Below are 23,118 nucleotides of genomic sequence, written 5' to 3'. Positions count from 1 at the left end.
TTTCACTGAAGAGGTCTCCTGCTCTCCTCATACATCTCATCACAACTGAATATATGTGCTAGCAATATTTTTTTCTTGATTAATACCACACTTATTGAAATTTATCTACCTAAACTTTACATTTTTCTCCACTAATTATATAATGTATAATTCAACAAAAATTTGTTGTCACCTATGTGCCATGATCTGTGCCCAACTTGAGGGATTCAGCAGTAGTAGTTACTGACAGGACCTTACTACTGCAATACTCTCATGAGTGGAGAGGATCAGTAATGCAACGAGCAGCTAACAGTCATATAGTGATGCTTGCTTTGAAGACAGTCAGATAGGATGATCTTATAGAAAAGGGACAGAAAGGAGTCCTTACTGAGAAGGCAACATTTGAACTAAAATACTAAGGACAAGAATAAAATAATTGCTCAAAAAATAAGAAGCAGATCCATGAGATGGTGTAGCTCCTGCCACCAAGCCTCACAGTGTGAGTTTGATTCCTTAGACCCACATGGTATGTGCAGTGCACCATGCACATGCAAGCCAACACACACACACACACACACACACACACACACAAATAAATAATAAATAATAAACAAATCAACAAATTAAAAAAAAAGAGAGGAAGGTGCCATGAGCCATAGGGATCAGAAAGATCCAGTTTCTAAGCAGAAATTAGTTTACAATGTTTAAAAAACAGAAGGCTTTCAGGTCCCTGAAAACTTGCTCTATGAACTTGCAACAATGGTGCAATGCTCAGGACCCTGCCAACCCAATCTGACAAAAACCTGGCTTACAATGAGGGAAATGGGCAGCAGACCACAACCTTAGACAAGGAACTATTGGCAACTGATTACTGTTGAGTGAGAGAGAGTAGATCTTCATCAAGGGAGTGACTCTAGATGGGCTGACTAGACTCCAGTGGATGAACTTGCACCAAAGGACATCTGGGTACAAATGTTTGATCAGAAAGGACTTAACTATGTGACAGAATACATGAAATCCTGTGGGAGTTTGGGGGCTGTGGAGGGGGGAGAGGGGCATCTAAATTTGATTAAGATCTATTATATGAAATGCACAATACTCAATAAAATATTTTTTAAAAAGCAGAAGGAAAGATAGTGTTGTTTGATTGTAGTGAACAAGTGAGAGGCTGAGAGCAGAGAGTAGACAAAACTATACCAGATCACATCAGGTAAGGACTTGCGTCAGTATATAAATTTAGACATTCTTTGTATTACACTAAAAGGCTATTTGAGAGCTTAAAGCCAGGACATGAGAACTGCTGACAAGGCTTGAAAGCTACCTTTGCTTTAGAGAATGGCCCAAGGGAGACACTACTGGAATCAGGGAGTCAGACAGAAAGCTTCTGAACTCATGGGAGATGTTGATGCCTTGGGCCATGGTGTTATCAGTGCAGATGAACAATGGTGCTGTTACAGGAGTGTTTTGCAGGTAGAACTGAAAGTCTTGATAATGGTGCTGATGAAACAAAAACAGCTCTCACTGCAAAGGAATAAAAGAGCTGGTTTATTTTGAAAGTAAGAATGAGTGACTATGGCCCAGAAACACAGATTTAGGTCTCCCTAAATTCCATGCTCCAATAAGTTATCAGTTTATTGAACTTTTTTTATAATAAAGAACAAAGAAAATCATAAACCAACACACTTTTCAAATAATTGACCAATGCATTTGGTAGGTGGGTTATAGCAAAGTGTGCAGAATTCTGCTATAGGCTGCAGATGCTATCTGATGGCATTCTTAGCTGGTTGGTTAGTGGAAGCTATGATTTTGTTGTTAGTACACTCCAAATGTTTTTATCTTCTAGTCACAGGATGTTAGAACAGACACAGAGGTGGACACAGGTACACAAGGAATGGCTATTTAGTGGACAAAGAATGACCAAAGATAAACTGTAAATAGGCTCTGGACCTGCAACATTCCAAATTCTCTACAATCATTGAAGTTTTAATGAGTTGTTCAGTCTTGCAGAAGGTTCAATTGAAGATGAAGTCTTTTTTTCCCTGGTAACTTTCATTCATAATGGGCAAGTAATAAGGGAAGACATGTATCAGTTTTACCTGGATTTTTTAACTTCAACAACTGAACTGAGGATGGTGGCAATTACTGAGACAGACAGCTATGCATATCAGAAGAAAATATCCTATGGTCAAAAATGAAGTTTCTCCAGTCTTAAAAAGAAGGAAATCTTAGGGCTGAGGCCATAGCTCAGTTGGTAGAGTGCTTGTCTAGACTGAACAAAGCCTTGGGTTCTATCACCAGCACTATGTAACCTGGGTGTGGTGGTGCCTGGTTTGTGATGTCAGAACTTGGGAAGTAGAGGCAGGAGGGTCAGAAAGAAGTTCCAGGTCATCTTCAACTACATGGCAAGTTCAAGGTCAATGTGGGATACATGTGGGATACATGGGACCCTGCCTCAATTTTGTCACCTGCTACAACTTGGATGGTCCTTGAGGGCATTATGATAACAAATGCCAAACTGTGATTTTTTATTTATACAAGGTCTGCAAAGTAGCCAAATAGAAGTAAAGTTGAGGTTGACAAAGATAGAGAGGAAGGGAAAATGGGAAGATGTAGTTCAATGGGTGGGTAATTGTAGTTTCAGCTTTGCAAGGTGTAAAAACTTTTTACTACTTAGTGCTGGTTAATTCTTGTCAACTTAACACAAACTAACAACTGGGAAGACTTCAGTTGAGGAATTTCTTCCATCAGATTGGGTTGTGGGCATGTCTGTGAGGTATTTTCTTAATTGTTAATTGGTATAGGACAGTCCAGCCTACAGTGGGCACTGCCACCACTGGGCAAGTGGGCCTTGGCTGCATAAAAAGCAGCTGAGCAAGCCAGGGATGACTCAAGTCAGTAAGCAGTTTCTCCACGGTTTTCACTTTAGTTCCTGAGTCCAGGTTTTTGCAGTGAGTTTCTGCCCTGACTTCCCTCATTGACAGAGTGTGACCTGGAAGTTGTAAGCTCAAATAAACCCTTTTCTCACCAAAAGAAAAAAGAAAAAGAAAAAAAAAACATGAAGTTGTGATACAGTTCATGTTATATCAGCTGAATATGTCAAGAATGCAAAGTAAGTCATGAAATCATGGAGACACTCAGAGACAGAGATGTAAATTCAGAATTGTCCTCATGAAAATGCCCTATGGAGCATTTATTTATAGAAAAGAAGTAACTTAAAGGAAACCTTTGGTAATTCAGCAGTTAAAATTTATCATGGGTGAAAATAAATGGATAAAGCAATAACTAGATTTGAGGAATTATGTTCAGCAAAGAAATGGAAATTTATTTTTGCTTACTTATGTTTCAGATCAAATAAGATGTGTGTTTATGTGTGCTTAGCTAGAAAATTATAAAGTAGTATTGTAAAATAGAGTGTGAGAAACTTGAGATACAAAATAAATGTCCCACAGTGCCTTTGGGCAGGGAAAATACGTGTTGATCCAGTCCTTCCCAGGGTCCTTTGAGTGTGTAATCATTACTTTTTTCCATCTCCTCCTTACCTTTTAATATGGGGTTCCAAAACCATGATGTTCTTACCTGCCAAACTGTGAATTGTATTCAGTAAGTCATACTTATATTCAAGTGTCTCTTTCCAATTATCTTCATGTTTAATATTGCTAGACAATTAATGTTCTTTTATGAAACATAAGAGTAAACTGTAATTTCTTGTCAACTAAAAATTTAACCAAAGTGTCTTCATCTAAGCTTTAATAAAAATATCAGTTAGAGGAGGAACAAGGACCTGAAGCATCTTCCTTTTACCAGGAGTCTTCTTAAACATCATTCTTCTTTTTGTACCGTTAATTATGCAGTAACCAAATTATGAAAGAATTAAGCCTGTAGTTTCATTTTTATTTCCTTTTTCCAAAAAGCTATTTAACTAAATTATGTTCCTACTCATCCTAAGATTTCACTAGTGGAAGATTCTAGATAATTTGCTCCAAACTAGAGCAAGGTCAGTATGGTGTGACATCATGTCATCATTACACAACACAGAGCTGTTCCAAATACCACTGTTCTTTTCCAATAGCTCACAGGGCTTTGGTCTCTTTTAAAATTACACATAGACACATCTAAGTTCCCAGAGGTTTTCTTAATGAAGATGCTGTGCCCATTCACCCTTACTGTCTCTGTTCTTCCCATTGCTCACACACCACTCTGAACGAGGCTGTGGTTCTCTCAGTTCCTCTCAGTTGCTTGCCTGCTTGTGCTTCCATCTTGGAAACACCACTTCCAGAGTCGTGACCTCCACTGGGCCTCTTACCAGTGCTGGTCTCTCTTACCAGCTTGACTATCCTTCTCATTAGCACAGATGATATACTCAAAGAAGGAATAAAAAAATTGTGGTTTTTATCAGTAAATTACCAGCATCTTTTAAAAGTACAAGTCCTATTTGTATTATTTGTTAACCTTTTAGTAAACAAAATAGATTGCTTTAACCATCACTTAACCATGACACATGTTGCAAACAGATCACAACTACACCACTTTAAAGAACTGAGGTTTAATCACAAATCAAGCCCATGGTTTTCCTTCAAAGACAAAACCGAGTAGGCCATTGTGAGGAGGAAAAGGAGACTGAGCATGAGGTCATCAGGCTAAGGACACTTTTTTGCTCCCTCTCCTCTGTTCATCTTCCCTTCTCTCTCCCTCTCACTTTCTCTCGTTCCCTGCTTTACAATCTTATCAAAGAATTACAGTCTTTTCAGTATCTCAGATAAAATTAGAGTGGTTCATATATTTCTTCTACTCAATTTAGCAGGCATTTTAACAAAAATGTTCTTCCACAATGGTGATTAAATAGTATACCTGTGATAGCCTTTTTACCCTATGAATTTTTGCTAAAGTTTCTCTCTCTGAAAAAAGAAGGAATTGGCTTTGATAGACTTAATTAGATCAGAACATAGATCCCAGAACATAAACAACTTTAATTTATATTTTAAGTGAACGAATAAATCTATGAGTGAATAAATAAAGGTAACAAAATGCAGTTGATACGTAAGATAGCCAGTTTGCATCCTTTACTACAGAATAGCATCAAAATGGAACACATTTTAGTAAAAGTCACCTAGTAGGTGAATATATATATACATATATAATGGAAGTAAATTGATCCTATTCAACGAATGTCATTTTTAATTGTGTGTGCTTTACTCAGCTTATTTTCTTACTAGTGTTCTGAGGTATTACTTGTGGGTGGAATTTGATTCACTCCACCATCAAGCAGAAGTGGGTACCATTTAGTGGGAACACACCTTGGTAATCTATTGTCAGTATTCTTGAAATTTCAGACTTTTATCATTAGTGCTTATGTTCACATTGTCAAATGATTCTTTCATAGAATGACTTTACAGTTCTACACACAGCAGAAATTTCTAAGTCATGCATTGTTGCGGGTGTCCTGGGGCCCTCCAGGCAAGGGTAGAGTTGGCGCGGAGTCACAACATAGACACCGGGAGTCAGGTCAGAAGCAGGCAGTGTGAGCAGCTGCAGACTCGTTTATTGTGCATATGGGGCTCCCTTATATCCCCCCTCCCGGTATCCCGGTGGTCCATTGATAGGTCATGTCTGTTCCTCAATGGCTGTCTGTATCAGGCCATTTTCACATAAGCTGTCTCTATATGTCTTTTGGCAGAACACAGGTTTGCCTCAGCCAGATGTTTTTGGCGTGTTTTCAGCTGGTCGTTCAGGCCATACTTCCTTCTACATATTCACCCTTTTCTTTTTGTGAAGCTCTAGTAGGAACCAAGATTCTTCACCTTGGCATTGTCAACTCCACCTCAGGGGGCTCCCAGCATTATGGACTTTGCCTGTCTTAGGTTGACTTGTCATACAAGTTCTTACCCATCATTGACTACTGGTCCTCGAAGGGTGGCCTCCTTGGGTATGAGCCCACCAGGGTGATTGGGGAAGGCAATTATACAGAGGCCTCATGAATTTCCATGAGCCAGGCCTGTAGGACCTCTTGGGGAGGATTGCAGCCTATGTGTTGAAGTGCCAAGAGGACCGGAGTGTGTCTCTGTTGATTTGCTTTTGTGATCGGGTATACTTTAAGAGACATCTTGAAAGGAGTATAATTAATATTCCCACCATTCCTATGCTTCCTCATGTAACTATTCCCACTGGGCTGAAGACACCCTTGAGGTGATTCCAAACTTGAATCCTCTAGTCTTTAAGAGCAACTTGAGCTCTGCTGTTTGTGGCTCCCTGCATTGTGGTGGAAGATTGGCCATCAGGGGAGAGCTCGGTGAAGGGATTCTCACCACAGAAGTAGAAGGCAAGGGTAACCACTAAAAGGATAGAGCAGACGAGGACCGTGAGCCACTTGGACATGAACCGCCCCAACATGAAAAGGTGTATCAGATCCAAGTGTCTTGTGCTTAGTGAGGGACTTCTGAGGGCTATGACACCCTCGGCTGTATGCTCACACGGTGTCTCCTGGACAGGCAACAGGAGCATCCGAGGCCTGGGCTCTGAGTTAGGGGTGGATCAACCATATGTGAACTCACCAGGACAAGCCAAGGAGTAAAAGGGGCTGATGTGGGCTTCGGGACCACAGGGCGGAATGTGCCTTCCTGATCTAACAACAAGTATGACAAACAGGGTAGAGGGGACAGAGGAGGGGGCCACTCACTCACCCTCAAACAGCCAAAGGTACAGACAAAACCCAGGGCCTTCTCACCAAACTTAGGGGCATAGCCAACACTGAGGGGGCCGAGGGTCCCTGTTCAGGTGCCAGATGTTGCAGTTTCCCTGCAGGTCCAGCCTAGGGGAGACTCAGGGTCCTGGCCAGGAGGGGCTGAGTGGCTCACCAGGAGTCGGGTGGAAGCAGGCACTAGGAGAGGTGCTGCAGACTCGTTTATTGCGGATATGGGGATCCCTTATATCCCCCCTCCCGGTGTCCCATTGGTGCATTGATAAGTCACGTGTGTTCCTCATTGGCTCTCTGTATTAGGCCATTTCCACGTCAGCCATCTCTATGTCTTTTGGCAGAACACAGGTTTGCCTCAGCCAGATGTTTTTGGCGTGTTTGCAGCATGCATGCACTGGTTGTTCAGGCCAGACTTCCTCCTACAATGCATTTAAACTTCATTGATTGGGATTGGAGAGATGGCTCAGCAGTTAAGTGCTCTGACTGCTCTTGCAGAGGACCAAGGTTTGATTCCCAACACCCACATGGCGACTACCAACCATCCTCAACTCCAATTCCAGGGGAATCTGAAGCCCTCTTCTGACCTCCGTGGCATTGCATGACATGGGTGAGCTCACATGCATGCAGGCAATACACTCATAAACATAAAATAAAAATAATAAATAAAATATTTAAAGATTAATCTACATCAAAAATATTCATGAGAAGTGTTCTTACGTGCTGTGACTATACATTCATATTTCCAATGTCATCTTAGTATCTTTAGGATGAAAATGAAGCAACGAAAGAACAGGTTTTAGATTTTAAAGATAAATATCTTAGTTTATTCCTTAAATGCCAGCAGAGGAGAAAAAAAGACCCATCTACCGAGCACTGGCAGGGGATTGACAAGTAACTTTTGAGCAATAATTTGTAGAAACCAGAAAAGAGTGGAATGGATCTTTAGTATGCTGCAAAGATGGCTGCCACTCTAAATTTTTAAACCCATGACACTCTTTTCAAGAGCATGTTTAAATAAGTTCAATTATAGTAATATACTGAAACAAGGTTTACGCACAAAAGGTCCTCACTGGAAAAAAAAAATTTCATTAACAGCTGCTGCCAGAAAAACTCTGAGATGAAATGGAAGCAAGCAAAGAAAATAACACAAATTTTCCTTTATTTAAGCCAACGTCTTCCTTTTTATGTGGCACAAGATTTTTTTAATCTATTCCCTTGCGTCCTACTCTGATGAGACCTTGCTCTTTCTCCTCATGTCTATAATCAAAACGCTTTTGTTTGTGTGGATTCAATTCTGCCTTGACACTGACAGTGCTTTTTGACGAAACACTGCTGCCCAAACCAAATTTTGCTTCTGGAATGCTTCACTCTATCATTTCTTTACTTAGTTAATTTGTTCAGTTTCCTTGAATAAGCAAAGGCCTTGTTCTTTTCATGGAAGAACAGAATGTTAAGTGAAATTTGTGTCTGAGATACTTAGCAAGGTCGTAAGAGAGACTGTATTCTTCTGCAAAATTTGTGATGTTAGATGACTTCTGAATCTTCCCACATGGAGCATGAAAGCTACTGAAAGACCAGCGTGGGGAAGACTTTACAAAAGGAGCTGAAGCATACTCCAAGACCCCCACACCCAGCAGGGAGGAGGACTGGGGCTGCCTGCCCTGGTCTGTCTATAGTTACTACAAGAGGGGCTTCTTAAGGTGCCTGGAGAGAGGTGGATATTTACCTCCCAGAGGCGTGTGCTCAGCATGGACTGAGGCTGACACTTCCTGAGACTGGCTGGGAACTGGCCTGCAGGAGAACTTCATGAGATGGATCCCACTTCTCAGAATTTGTCAAGAGTCTTTTCTGGATGACATCTGAGTGTGAGGTGTAATATTGGGATACCTCAAGTCTTGCTCAAAGGGCATGTGGAATGGGCTAACACAGTCCATCAGAAAAGAACTGAAGATAGGACTTAATGCTTGGAACCCATGAACAAAGAGGATATAAATATGTTTATGGTTTTATTCTCAGCACTCAAGGAGGCAGAGGCAGGCAGATCTCTGTGAGTTCTTGGCCAGCCTGGTTTGTATAGTTCCAGGTTGACATAGTTCCATGTCAGCCAAGTTGCATAGTAAGACCTTGTTGCAAAAAAGAAAAAAAAAATTCCACCTCCATCACAAAAAACCTAAAACACAAATACCAAAAAAGGAAAAAGAAACCTAAGCAAATGAAGGAATAAACAAAAACGAAACACAGATGGATATGGGTCCAGAGAATTACTGAGGAACATAAACATAAATTGCCTATTTAAAAAATTTTGTTTTCATTTTTTGTGTATGAGTGTTATGCTTGCATGTATGTACATGCATCTATGTCATGCAGAGCCCATCGAGGTCAGAAGAGGGTGTGGAATACCCTGGAACTGGAGTTAAGGATGGCTGTTAGCTGCCATATGGGTGCTGGGAATCGAGCCCAGGTCCTCTGCAAGAACAGGCAGTATTTTTAACCACTGAGCCATCTCTCCAACACCCAATATGCCTAACTTTTAATGCAAGAATTAGAAAATAGAAAAAGAGACCTTAAGGTAAAATATCAAAAAAACTATATAAGCCAGGAGGCAATCAGAATTAAAGTGAGCTAATATTTTGTTGTTCAGAGCTAGTTAAAGATACTAACTTTAGGGACCAGAGAGATAGCTCAGCAGTGAAGACCGCTTGCTGTTGAACATTCCCAACACCCATATCACATAACTTGCAACCACCTGTAGCTTCAGCTCCAGGGGGTACAACTCCCTCTTCTGGTATCTGCAGGCATCCGCATACACAAGGTATACACTCACACAGGCACACACATTTATACACAAATAAAAATAATAAACAAATTTCTTAAAAGATATTAACTTTACACTGTATAATTCTAAGATGTACACAAAAAACACGGGATCAATAAAAAACTAATTTCTCTGAAATAGAATTGATGAAGTCAATTGTAACATCATACATAGTATCAAAAGATTTATTTTATTTACTTATTATTACTTTTCAACTTATTATTATTATCTTATTTTGTTGTTTGAGACAGGATCTCATGCATCTCTGGCTAGCTACTCTCTTCATAGCAAAGGATGACTTTGAACACCAGATCTTCCTGCCCACACCTCCCAAGTGCTGCAATTATGAGAATGCACCAATACATTCAATTCAGATATTTGTTAAAAATAATGGTTATTAAGCCCTGACACACTCAAGAAGGAATAGAATAGGTTCTAGAATAATATAACTGACAGAATAGTCCGATGACTGGAATGACTGAGCCACTTAGCTGGCTTAGATGTACTAATGATCTCTATGGGAAAATGAATATTTGTTTCAAAAAACCATGTTAATACAAAATCATAAATTATGAAGAAAAAGTGGACAAATCTGCCTGCATTAATGGTGTATTCCTCAAAGATAAAAACATGAAAGGAACAGTCAGGAATGATAGAAGACATTTGCAGTATAATATTTGAGTATAAAACCAAAAGAGAATTGGATTTTACGATATATAAAGAACTTGTTCAGATTAATCAGGACAATTAAGCTATCTAAAAACAAAAAAAGCCAAACTAGAGAGATAATTCAGCAGTTGGAGCACTGTCTGCTCTTCTAGAGGACCCAGGTTTGGTTTCCAGAACCCATATGGCTACTGACAACCAGGTGTAACTCCAACTTCTAGGGAATCTGACAACCACTTCTGGCCTCTAAAGGCATTGAATATACATGGTGCACTTACATACATGCAGGCAAAGCACTCATACATAGAAATCAAATAAATAATGAAGCATACATTCCATGGAATAGTAAACTCAACAACATAATTAGTACATTAAAAGGAATTTTGGGCTCATTTTTAATCCATGAAATGAAAATATATTTGTTTTTTATTGATTTTAACTAATAAAACTAAAAACTATAAATATTAACAGGGTATTATATAGTGATTCAACACATATATACATTGTGTAATGCTCAAATTAGAATAAACATCTATTTCCACAAATATTTGTCCTTCAAAACAAAACTAACTTTTAAAAAATGATTTATTTATTTTATGTGTATGAGTGTTTTGTTTGCATGTATACAAGTGCATCCATGTCATTCAATACCCACAGAGGCCAAAAGAGGCATCGGATTCCCTGGAGCTGGTATTATGGATGGTTGTTAGCTACCATATGGGTGCTAGGAACTGAACCTGGGTCCTCTGCAAGAGCAGACAGTGCTCTTACTGCTAAGCCGTCTTTCCAACCCATTTTTCCTAACTTTTTGAAATGTTCTCTATATTCATCTTACTGTGCAATAGCATTCTAGAATTTCTTGCTCTGTCTAATGTAACATTTCCCTGTCCTTCCTACCATACTCTCCTCAGTTTTTGGTAACCATCATTCTATACTTAATGTCTGAATGTGTGTGACATCAACTTTTTCATTATCTATCTATCTATCTATCTGTCTGTCTCTGTCTGTCTGTCTGTTTACATATCAGTGCAGTTAAATGCTCCTTGTGTTTCTATGCCTGGCTTATTTCACTTAGCATGGTGATTTCCAGTTCCATCCATACCTTACAAATAACTGGATCCCATTCTTGCATGTGGCTGAATAGTATCTATTATGTATATGCTCTGCATTTCTTTACTCATTATTATTCATTTGATAGAGGACACAAAAATTAATCTCACAGTGTAATACTGTTTTATTCCTACTATTAAATTATTATTAATTATTGGTTTCTTGAGACTGCGGTTGCTCTGTAGCCCAAGCTGTCCTCAAATCTATGATCCCCTCATTTCATTCAGCCTTCTGCATGCTAGGATTATAGGCCTTCAACAGAACATCAAGTGCTATATTAGAAAAAATATTAAGTAGAGATTAACAAAGGATGCTGAAGCTGTGGAGAAAGAATGTTCACACATTTCTGATGTGTGTGTAAATTAGCCAGTATAGTTACATATTTAATTGCTCTCCAATTCTTCTTCCAGATATATGACCTAGTTAATGTCTTGGACATAGTCAATAAAATAAATGTATACCACTGATTATAATAATAAAACTAGAAATAATATGAATATCCGTCAACATGAATATGGCTAGATAAATTTTGATTCAGTGATAACTAAACAGCAGTGAAATGAATAAATCAGCTACTTATGTCCTCATGAATCATATAAACATGATGGTGATCAAATTCATAAACCATCAGTATAATACATATGCTCAGGCACTCCTTTAATTAAACTGCAAAATATACAGAGCTAAACAATATTTCAAACTAGTAAACAATGAAGAAATTCTGGGGAATAATAAAAAGCTCTGGGTCCTTATGGCATCTGAGGGGGAGAGGAGGAAAGGGCCTTGGCGGGGGAGAGAGGGAGTTCAGTGATACATGAAATATGCTATTTCTTAATTTAAGTGTTCTTTTAGCATTTTTCAAATATTTTATGTAAAATACATCAGAAATACTATTTCATAAGCACAAAATACTGTATAGTTTTAAAATTAAAAAATCACATAATTTAAAAGAATAAAAAATAAATTGTTCCTTTCCTATTCTCATAGTTTATTCTAATACAATATATTATCAAATTAATTCATTGCACATTTTCCTTTTGTGTATTAGTCGAAGTATTAATGATTTGAGTATGATTGATCCCCAAAATATCACATAGAAATTCAATCTATAATACATTTATTTGGTGTACGCATCTTGTCTTTGAGCAAGGCAACAACTCTTCAGGCCTCCTTTTATTCATCTGTTAAGGTGCTTGGGTGAGCTGTCGTCTGAGAGTTTTTACCACAGTAGCTTCCTGTGTACCACTCCAGTAGGAAACACGAATTGCCTGTGCACCAGCTGGGAGCATACATGTCAAGCCGTGAAACAGAAGCCAGGTCTCTTAGAGCAGTGCCTCAGGAAGTCCTGGGAACATGGCTGATTGTTTCCTAAAGGTCTGTGGAATAATAAACAGTGCCATGATATGCTAGTGAATGCTAGATGCAATGAAATCTCACCAGATTCTGAGAACCATTAACAGACCAATGGCATAGTTCTATACAACTGTCCAGAGATGTTGGACACTAACGCACACAAAAAAATTAAATATTCATCAGTTCTAGAATGCACTTTTTGTTTCTCTGGAATCTAAGTGTGTCATCTAATAAATAGATATAGATAGCAACCTTTTCAGTTGTCAGCCAGCAACAGTTGTGATGCAGCTGTCATCCCCTGACGATAAACATATTTACTTATTCTTCCTGATGTCCTGACAGGCTGACAGAATTCACTTATACTTCAGTCAATAAATCATTTAAAGAATGAACGAGAGTCTTCTATTGGAAAAGTTTCCATTGATACACTCAAGATAACCAAGCTTCAAACTTATAACACACCTGCCAAGTTTTTGGGCAAGCACACTGCAGACTATTTATTGTAAGGCACCCTGTTAAGAAAAGGCTTTTGAGAGGCACAAGAAAATAATGCATAGCAAAATCTCAGAAACAAGTCTTAGTAAAGAAATGACTCAGAGTGTTGGAATTGAACTATGAATACACTTTAAGAGACCCTTAACCTAATTATGGGCCTTACTTTTTCTAGATAAGTGAAAAAGAGAACATGTCTTAGAAAATTATTATGAGAGATGCCCCAGTGGTTAAGAGTGCATACACTTCTTGCAGAGGACCTAAGTTAGGTTCCTGGCACTACATCTAGTGTCTCACAACTGCCTGTAACATCAGCTCCAGAGGATCTAATGCCCTACTATGGCCTCAGGGAGCACTGCACATATACATATAATTAAAAATAAATATAAAAATAATTGGGACTGGAGAGATGGTTCAGTGGTTACGAGTATTAGCTGCTCTTGCAGAGGACCCAGATTCAAATCCCAGAACCCACATGGTGGCTAACAGCCATCTATAACTCCAGTTCCAGGGGATCTGATGCCCTCTTCTGACTTCCCTGGGCATGACATGGGTGCACTTACATGCATGCAGGCAATATAGTCATCTACATAAAATAAATAAAAATAATAAAATGTTTTAAAATATAAAATAGAAATATATATATTTTATTAGCACATATTCATTGTAAAATTGAATAGTTTTGTAACATTTTATTTCAAATACACCATGTACTTTGACCACATTCATTTCCATTACCCTGCTGGGTCCTACCTCCCTCTCCTGTCCTCCTCTTCCTTTTTCCAATATTCATCTTCTATTTTCATGTCATATATATCTGTGTGTGCATATATATGCGTGTGCATACATATAGAATAGGTTTCACACATAAGAGAAAGTATTTGGTATTTCACCTCTGAATCTGAAATTTTAATTATTTAATATCATTTCCAGTTATATCCATTTCCTGCACATGACATAATTTTCCTCTTTACAGCTGAATCAAACACTCTGTCTCTTTTCCACACTTTCTTATCCATTCACCTGTTTGTGGGACCCTGAATAAGTCCATCATGTGACTGTTCTGAACAGTGCTACAATATCACTGATGTGCAGACGGTGCTGCAGCCGGCAGTCTCGCAGTCCCAGGCCTGGTACAGGTGAATCACACAGTTGCTCTATTTCATTTTCTGAGGAATCTCCACACTGATTTCTGCAGAGGCTGGACAACTTTGCATTCCTGCTCTAAAGCCCAAGTGTTCCTTTTCTCCTGCATCCTTGTGTGCACTTTTTGTTGGTTATTTTCTTGAGGCAGCAGAAAACTAACCTGAAATCTATCTTTTTTATTATTTATTTCGACTAAATGCACGGAATCCAACTTTATGAAGTACTGTTATATTATATATTAATACAACTCACGGCATCCCTTCCACAAAACTGAATAAGCCAGTTATTTCTATACTCATTTAACAGAAAAAAATAACCCTGGAGAAACTGACTAGTTTTAAGGGGCCCAGCTCATAGGTGGCACTTGACCAAAACCAGGGAGGAGAGTTGGACATTCATGCATTGTTCTCCATTAAAGCCCCAGAGAAGCTGAGTGGTTGGTCAGGAAGAGGATTAAAAGTGCTGATAGAACATCTAGTTGGTGTCTCGTGAGTTCCAGGTCAGCCAAGTCTAGAAAAGAGGTGACCAGTGAAAAGATCATGAAGTAGGATACAGATATTAAGCCAAGAGTAGAGAAACTTAGTGAATACCGAACCAGCCCATGATCCCTGGAGAGCAGGAGAGCGTTTAGAAATGGGCTGTTGAAAGCACCTGAATACAGCCACAGTTTGCAACTTTGCTTTTTCTAGTCTTTAAATAGCCCAGACCTGGATATACTACAGAGCAGAACAGTTCTGAGTCTTTAGGTAATCACATTTGAGAAAAACTCCAGGGTGTGTTACACTGGTGAAACTGCAGATAAAATAAATAAGGGACATTCTGCTGCATTCACATCTTTGTAGTAAAAAAAAAAAAAAAATCCAGAAGGAGAGTTTCTGCCTCATTTACCAAGTGCTTATTGTTTAAAAGCTCAAGTCAGGAGAGGGAATAATTTGAAGTCCTACTGGAAAGATATACATGATTCTTCATACCCAAGAAACTGCACTAAACATTTTGACCTGACAAGTGTGGCAAGGTGAAGCATTTTGTCAAACATCCTTTTTGCTCTGAGCAGCCACTTTACCAATAAGCTATATCGCTGGGATGTTGAAGATTTTAGTTTGTGTCGAAATAAAAATGGATAATATTCTGAGACAGACAAGCACAAACTCTACTTAATATTCCTTGGCATGCCCACCTCTTAGGAGAGCCCTGAAGAAGGTTGAAAGGTGTGTCCACAGCTGTGTTTCATAAAGAGCCTGGCTCTCAGAACACAGAATGAGAAGAGCTTTCAGACTTTGCCCACAGGCTTTGCAAGACATGAGTTACCAAGACTCTGTGCTAGCTTCTCCCAGAAACATAGGAAAACAGGAGTCAGCATCCTTCACAGTTTATCTAGAATCCATCACACTATAGGCTGGGTTACCACAAAAAAAGAGCATTCATAGTTAAATACTTAAATGGAAGAAGATGCCTGAAGGTAAGATTTTTATTCTAATAAGGCTTATGCTTTAACAAGACTGTTACATGCATATTTTCTAAAGATTTATGCCAGATATAATAAGACAGAGATATCTTGGGAAATGAATTATTCCAACTCATAATCACTTTATTAATGAACTCTCTGACTTTTTTGTTTTTGTTCAATATAATTGGTAAATATAATTCGTAACTATATTTACATCTATATCTATTTTCAAACTATGTTCGTGTTTCTTAATGGAATTAAAAGAACAAAATACAAAAAGAGCTGAAGCTTTAGAATTAGGTAAACCTGCAAATATCTAAATTTTTATCTCTCATTCAATAGCTGGCTTGGGTCAAGGCACATAATATTTCTGGTGTTAAATTTCTTGTCTATTGGAGCTGGAGAAATGGCACAGAGGTTAAGAACACTGGCTATTCTTGCAGAAGACCCGGGTTCGAATCCCGAAACCCACATGGCACCTAACAGCTGTCTGTAACTCCAGTTCCAGGGGATCTGACAGCCTCTTCTGTCCCCTGCGGGCATAATATGACATGGGTGCACTTACCTACATGTAGGCAATACATACATACTCATAAAAAATTTGTCTATTAAATATAAATTGGAATAGCTAATTGCTTACATTTTTAGGGCTTTTGGTACAAATAAGAATTTGATATGTTACCTTTCTAAACGTGTTGCCGGGCATGGTGGCACATGCCCTTCATCCCAAAACTTGGGAGGCAGAAGCAGGCAGATCTCTGTGAGATCAAGGGCAGCCTGATCTTCAAAGCCAGTTGGACTGCAGGGGGACCCTTTCTCAAGAAACAAAAACAAAGATTTCTAAATGTGTACATACTTTCTCAAAAGCATCTAGAGAAAAGCTAGCAAAATACAAAACTTCACAAGCTGATAAGCACTGGAGAAATCCACACCAAAAAGGTAGTAATCCGGTAAGAGCATTAGTAACCATGAAGAACAGCTGAGAGATTGAAAATGCAGCAACTGCTGAGAAGAATAAAGGTCACACCGTCAAAGAATCCACATTAAAAAGATATGATGATAAGTAAGAACTAGCAGAACCCTATTATTTATGCAAGCGCTCTAAATAGGACGGAAACTTGGTTAGCAATAGTTATTGAGAGCTTAAGGTCATCATTTGAAATTTAGTACAAGGATAATGAACTCCCCACCCTTACCCCTAAAACAATGATGGCCATGAGTTTCAAAAATACCTGAACAGAACTGGAGTAGCCATCTTCCAAATCTCTAAATGCTCATTATAGGGTTAACAGCATCCTTGCTCGCTTCTGATAATGTGATTGTTTGGTACTATTTCTAAGTGGTGACTCTGAGTTCATTATCACTTTATTTGTGACTCTTTTTATTTGAATTTAGCCAGTACAAGATGAACAGGCACCTCCTGATAATAAGAAATTTAACTTCTGTAGAACAAAAGCGCCTCAAGAAATAGTAAGAGGAGGCTAGGTAGACATGAGAACAACTCCAAGTTCTCTGATACACTTTTGAAGACAGTAATTCTGGTCCATGGCCGTACAACACTAAGTATATAATAACGTGCTATAAGGTTTATCATAGTTTATATTTGTTCTGTTATTTAAAACATTAAGGTTTACAAACTGTGATTTTATATGGAACAGAGGCATGATTGTGATGTCGTGTCATGCCCTTGGATTTGTAGATGTAAATGAATAAGCCACTCTGGGATTTAAGATAAGAATATAGGGAAATTAAATAAATGATTGTGTGTGTGTGGTGTGTGTGTGTGTGTGTGTGTTGCATGTGACTATGTAAGTTTAAATTTGGATAAACTTGATAGTCAAAAGGAAAGATAAACTTAATACATTGCAACCATAAATAAGGGGAACCCCCTAAACAGCCAAAGAGCATCTTGTTCATGATGATTCATTTTCTGGTTCATTAAAAGGCTGAGGTTGAGGGGAATTTGGAACCAAAACATCCAGCATTAATTATAAAGTATCTTGTAGCAAGCCACATAAAAAAGAATGTCAGTGAGAGAGATTGGGTCATTCCCCCCAAGTGTACGTGGTATGGTGGATCCTTGTCAGAGAACTTTGTGACATTTAGAAGAGAAGATTTGCAGGAGCTTGTCTGATCATACCATTCTCCCTGGCTGAACCATCAACTGTCGCCCAGTACATTTGAGCTGGCTTTGTCCGCTGCCCCTTCTCTGTTGTGTCTCTGCAGTACGCTACCATACTAACCAGCAATTTCTGGAAGAGCGTTCATTTTTATACCATTGGCAGTTAAAACCACCGATTAAATCCCCTCTCCTAGCAACCTCCACTGACAGGATCAGCACTGGAAACTGCAGAAATATGGAGGCCTCATAACTTGGATATATCTGCTCTCTCTATGATCTCAGCCTCAGGATCCCTGAGCACTAAAAGTTGCTATTTATTTAGAAAATTTCATGCGATTGAAGGGCCAGAAATTCTAGAAGCTGAAATGCTATTTTGGAGTGGTATAAAAAAAGGCTTTCAGAAAGGATATCAACACTCAAGCCAGGGGTTGAATACAAAACAGTCCTACTGAAATATGAGACTATAGAAGGATTTGTTAATATCTATTTTTTTTTCTATTGCGAGAATAGTTTTCTGGTCTTTTGGTTCAAAGTATAACCAGCCTGTTCTTGTGCAACAGTCCCCACAGGCACACCCTGACTCACCAGCTCTCTTTCAGATCACTGTGTCTAATATATATATACTTTGAATTAGTTATTGCTACTTCAGTAAAGATTGAGCAATGATTGATGGTCTAGTGAAACCTATAATCTCTTTTTCTTTCTTGCTTACATTTTTATTTCACTTATTCTCTAAATATTACTCAAGTACTTTTTCATGGGTTAAAATTTGAGTTTTTAATACCGAAAGGCTGTCTGCAGGTCCTTTCAATCCTGCGACATTGCTTTGCCTTTACTTCTAAGATGGCTTTTGGCTTCCGCACCCATCCTGTGGGTTTCTGTCTACATTCATGCCCTTCCAAGCAGAGTACTTCTGAAGACTAAGTGGTTTAGAATACACACTTCAAAGGGGCAGCATGACTCTGTGAGTTTTCTTCCCCAATTATCCCCAGGAACTACAGCCAGCACACAGTAGACTATTAATATTTTGCATGAACAAATTAGGTAATAACCTTATATGCCTCACAATAACTTGTGTTGTATATAAGGCATTGGATTTGGACTCCAAAGTCTTAGATTTAAAATCTTGTTCAAAACTTGACTTTGCATCTCTGAGACTTAACTTCCTATAATGTAAAGTAGAGGTAAGAATCTATTTTATTTTATTACTTATTTATAATTTATGTAGTCAAGGCTGGTCTTGAACTTACAATTTTGCTGCTTCTGTGACCTAAGTGCTGGGCATACAAATGTGTGTCATGCCCAGCGGAGACCAGAATTCCTGTTAGAAAACTCTGAAAGGCTTTGAAAATCAAACTTTTTTCATTGTGCAGTAAAAGTTACTAAAACTGAGTAGATAACGATTACTATTAAAGGCATAAATATATTTTATATACTAAAATGCACATATGCCAAAATTCATATACTAAAGCCCTAGGCCCAAGCATGATGGTATTTGGAGATGAGCCCTTTGAGAGGTAATGGGCTAGGTAAAACCATGTGTAGGGCCCTTACTAGGACATTGGTACCCATATAAGAGGAGACACCAGAGAGTTTGTTCTCTTTGCTGCAGTTATACACACAAAGAGGATGACATGAGCCCACATAGCAAGATATTGTCTATAAAGCAAGGCAAGAGGACACTAGGGGAAATATTTCGCCAACAATTAGAGCTTAGACTTTCTAGCCTCTAAAATGGTAAGAAATAAGTATCTACCTGTTTAAAAGATTTTGTTTATTTAGTGTGCGTGGACATGTGTGAGTGTGTGTGTATCTGTGTCTGTGTATGTCTGTGTGTGTCTGTGTCTGTCTGTGTCTGTGTGTGTGTGTCTGTGTGTGTGTGTCTGTGTGTGTCTGTATGTGTGTCTGTGTGTGTGTGTCTGTGTGTGTGTGTGTCTGTGTGTGTCTGTGTGTGTGTGTCTGTGTGTAGGCCAGAAGAAGGCGTGGGATCCTTGGGAGTTGCAGGCATTTACAGGATGCCTGGCTTGTTATGCGGGTTCTGGGGTCCAAACTCTGGTCCTCATGAGTACTGCACAAGTGCTCTTAGCCACTGTGTCATCTCTCCAGACCTGAGAAGTAAGAATCTTATTGAAACCTCCTCCTCTGTAGTATTACAGCATTTTGAGCTTATTCAAACAGCATAAACACAAGCATGCATGCATGAATGAATAAATAATAAATGACTTTATAATGTTGAGGGAAGCAAAGACCCATTAGATGGGTCAGAGACCTCAGTCATTCTAGAGAACTGACATCATGCTGTAACTTTGCTGAGTGTGATTCCTAAGATGAGATTTAGTTCTAAATTCAGGAAATTAATGGAAAGAATTAAAATGTCTATTAAGAGATTATAGTCATTGCCTATGGCAAGACATTTTAGCTTTCTGATTCTCTGCTGCCTTAGCTAGAAAGTAAAGGTGAGAAGGCCCAATTAACCACCTCCAAGCACTGTGTGGTGATCAAATTAAGTTTATGTGTTGATAAATAGTTTAGAAATTATTAAATGCCAATAAAATGTGAGATCTCATTGGTGAGAGGATAACATTAAAAATTCCATGGTCTAGGAACTGAAGAGATGGCTCAGTATTTAAGAGGATATACTGCATTTGTAGACAAACCAAATTCTGTTCCAAGCATCCACATCAGATGCTCACAACCACCTATGACTCCAGCTCCAGAGGGATCTAACATCTGGTCTTTCTGGGCACCTGCACACACGTGCATATACCCACACACATACACACATACATACTTACAATAAAATAAATATTTAAATAAAAATATGGCTTGACTAAATCCGTTGTTTGGAAAATTCACTTCTTTATCAAGATTTTCTTACAACCAAGAAATTTTAATTATCCTGGAACATTTCAAGAGCATTAACTGTGTCTTCAGTCAGCGAATGAATTCAGAAACTCATGGAAAGGAACCAATCCACAGAAGCAAAGTGAATGGTCACACAGCTTCTCAGCATTGCCCTGGAGCTCCAGGTATGGGCTTCTTTCTACTTACACATAAACACACTTTCTGATTTTCAAATAAAAGAGATTTTATTTTGGGTGAGACCCCCATTTCCCATATGACATTCAAGCCAATAGCTAAGAATTTATGAAAATTTCTAAAACCTGGGGTAAATATTCAGCTATCTTATTGGGAACTCTTTTCAAAGTACAATTTAACAACAGGTCCTTTGTTAATTGTTCATGGGTCCCTTGTTATTAAGATTGAAAGAGCACCCATATTGTTATTTAATCTTTCAGAATGATTTTTTTAAAAGCACTATTACTATGAAAATATCTGTACTTATCAACATCAAAAAGGCATATAATCCTCATATTTTGAAACTTGAGTATTAGCATTAAGAAAAGACTGAGGTTCATGTTCCCAAACTGCAGATATTATTTACTAACTAATGAGTAGAGAGGTCTAGATTGTATTTAAGTCTCCAGAGAAAGGACGGTGACAAGATACAGAATTTTAAAACAGGCTTTTGATGGTAGCTGGCAACTAGGCAAAAATTAAGAGGAAATTGCTTCACTAAGCAACAATGTTCTGAAGAATTATAAGAAAAGCAAAGACATTGACGCCCTCATAGAAATGTGAACAACACGATATTGTTCATATTATATTGACAGCCTAGCCTGACTCCCAGGAATTTAAAGCAAATTGGGCTTTCAGAGACCAGATGAGTTTCTTTTTTTTAAATTTTTTTATGTGTCTGAGTGTTATGCCTGCATGTAGGTAAGTGCACTCATGTTGTGTAATGCCCACAGAGGACAGAGAGGCTGTCAGATGCCCTAGAACTGGAGTTACAGACAGTTGTTAGCTGCCATGTGTGTGCAGGGATTTGAACCCGGGTCTTCTGCAAGAACAGGCTGTGTTCTTAACTGCTGAGCCATCTCTCCAGCCCCCCAGATGGATTTCTCAAAGACCCCTTCTATATTTTAAACATCTTAAGTCCATCTTAAAGGAAGAACATGGGTTGTAAAGGAAACATTTATCTCTCTCCAGAAAAGGGTACAAATGTTTCCTTTCCTCCAGTCTTATCATTTAATGGCAGTTCAATAAGGGAAGGCTAAGCTCAGGACTCGAGCTCCATGTGCAAAGGGGACAGCTGCAGCCTCAAGAGCATTCCTATTCTCCCAACTCGGATTTCTGCCTAGGAAGCCCCAAAGGAGTGAGGTCATGATACAATTTCAGGATATCTAGGAGCCCAGCTGAGAAGCCTTTCCTCTCAGTATGAGATCATGGCCTTCTACTGAGATTGCCATGTGCCACCCCTGAACAGATACTTTAATAACCATGGTAAGTGGCCAGATGAAAGCCAGCATTGCAGTATTCCTTTGCCCAAGTAAAAGCTAAGCTAACCATTGGTGTTTGCCAAGCTTGGCTCTCTGCTCCTGATCAAATGTTGTACATGTGACTCCTGCCAGTAATTCGACAATCAAAATCATGGAGAAAAATCCAGGTCCTCCTTGTGGTACAGAGTCAGTAGGTTTTATTGGCTTAGACGTTAGGTAAATTTAGGTACCAGGCTAATAGGTGTATCACAGGAAAGACTTCAGAGACTTTGAGGAAATCAGTTGTTACAGCCCTTATATGTGACACACCCTCTGCTGTGGTGGTCTGAGCACAGAAAAAGACACAAAGGAACCTTGATGGCTAGCTTAGGTATGTTGTCAGGAAGTATGTGGGAACGTTTTGTGTGTGTATGTATAAGTGCATGTCTTTGTCTGTGTGTATGTAGGTACAGCTGAGTTTATCTGTGAGCACACTTGGTTCAGATCATTACACATTACTGTATCCAAGCAAGTTCCCCTATACCCCCAGGGATAGTCTTAAAACCTAGGGATTAATGAAAAAGTTTTACTTTTTTAGTAACACTTTGGATCTGAATATTTTAGACTTTTAGAAGCGATAGCTACACAAATATAGAGATGTTTCTAAAAGGTAATAAAGCTTTTAAAATATTTTGAATATGAAAAGGTAATGACACAGTCACTATTCATCAGCTCTAAGCCATTCCTCTTTTTACCAAGTACGTGCTTTTGGCAGATTCCTGCCCCTCCCCGGCCCTCATTCCTTCACAGTTGTACTAAGCATGTTCTAGAGCCTGGGGTTGGTGGTGAACAAATAAATACAAATCTAGCAAAAGACAGAACAGAAATGTGAGCATTGAAAGAGATCTTGAGACAGTATTTGGTTGGTTTATTTTTATCTGAAGGCCAGAAAATTCCACAGATTTCTCTCTCCCAATT

At 38.7% G+C, this 23,118-nt stretch overlaps 1 protein-coding gene across 1 annotated transcript in view; it reads left to right on the top strand.

The window, feature by feature from the left end:
* Positions 1–23,118, top strand: part of Lingo2 (leucine rich repeat and Ig domain containing 2) — a 1,098,444-nt gene that overhangs the window by 940,653 nt on the left and 134,673 nt on the right. The gene's annotated exons all lie outside the window — the stretch shown is intronic.

Source organism: Nannospalax galili, unplaced genomic scaffold (genome assembly GCF_000622305.1).
Source record: "Nannospalax galili isolate Female #2095 unplaced genomic scaffold, S.galili_v1.0 scaffold43, whole genome shotgun sequence".
NCBI lineage: Eukaryota > Metazoa > Chordata > Mammalia > Rodentia > Spalacidae > Nannospalax > Nannospalax galili.
This window is presented reverse-complemented; position numbering and strand designations above follow the sequence as displayed.